The 351-nt window shown below is 74.4% G+C and overlaps 1 protein-coding gene across 1 annotated transcript in view; it reads right to left on the reverse strand.

Annotated features, from left to right (window-relative positions):
• Positions 1-351, reverse strand: part of BCL3 (BCL3 transcription coactivator) — a 10,718-nt gene that overhangs the window by 984 nt on the left and 9,383 nt on the right. The gene's annotated exons all lie outside the window — the stretch shown is intronic.

Genomic DNA, 351 nt, shown 5'->3' on the forward strand with positions numbered 1-351 from the left:
GCTGGGGGCCTGGAAGGTTCTGGGGGAGGAGGGGCTGGGGGCCTGGAGGGCTCTGGGCGAGGCGGGGCTGGGGCCCTGGAGGGTTCTGGGGGAGGATGGGCTGGGGGCCGGGAGGAGGGGCTGGGGGCCTGCATGGCTCTGTGGGAAGACAGGGCTGGGGGCCTGGAGGGTCCTGGGGGAGGAGGAGCTGGGGGCCTGGAAGGTTCTGGGGGAGGAGGGGTTGGGGGCCTGGAGGGCTCTGGGCGAGGTGGGGCTGGGGCCCTGGAGGGTTCTGGGGGAGCAAGGGCTGGGGGCCTGCATGGCTCTGTGGGAAGACAGGGCTGGGGGCCTGGAGGGTCCTGGGGGAGGAGG

Source organism: Phoca vitulina, unplaced genomic scaffold (assembly GCF_004348235.1).
Source record: "Phoca vitulina isolate PV1807 unplaced genomic scaffold, GSC_HSeal_1.0 scaffold52, whole genome shotgun sequence".
Taxonomy (NCBI): Eukaryota; Metazoa; Chordata; class Mammalia; order Carnivora; family Phocidae; genus Phoca; species Phoca vitulina.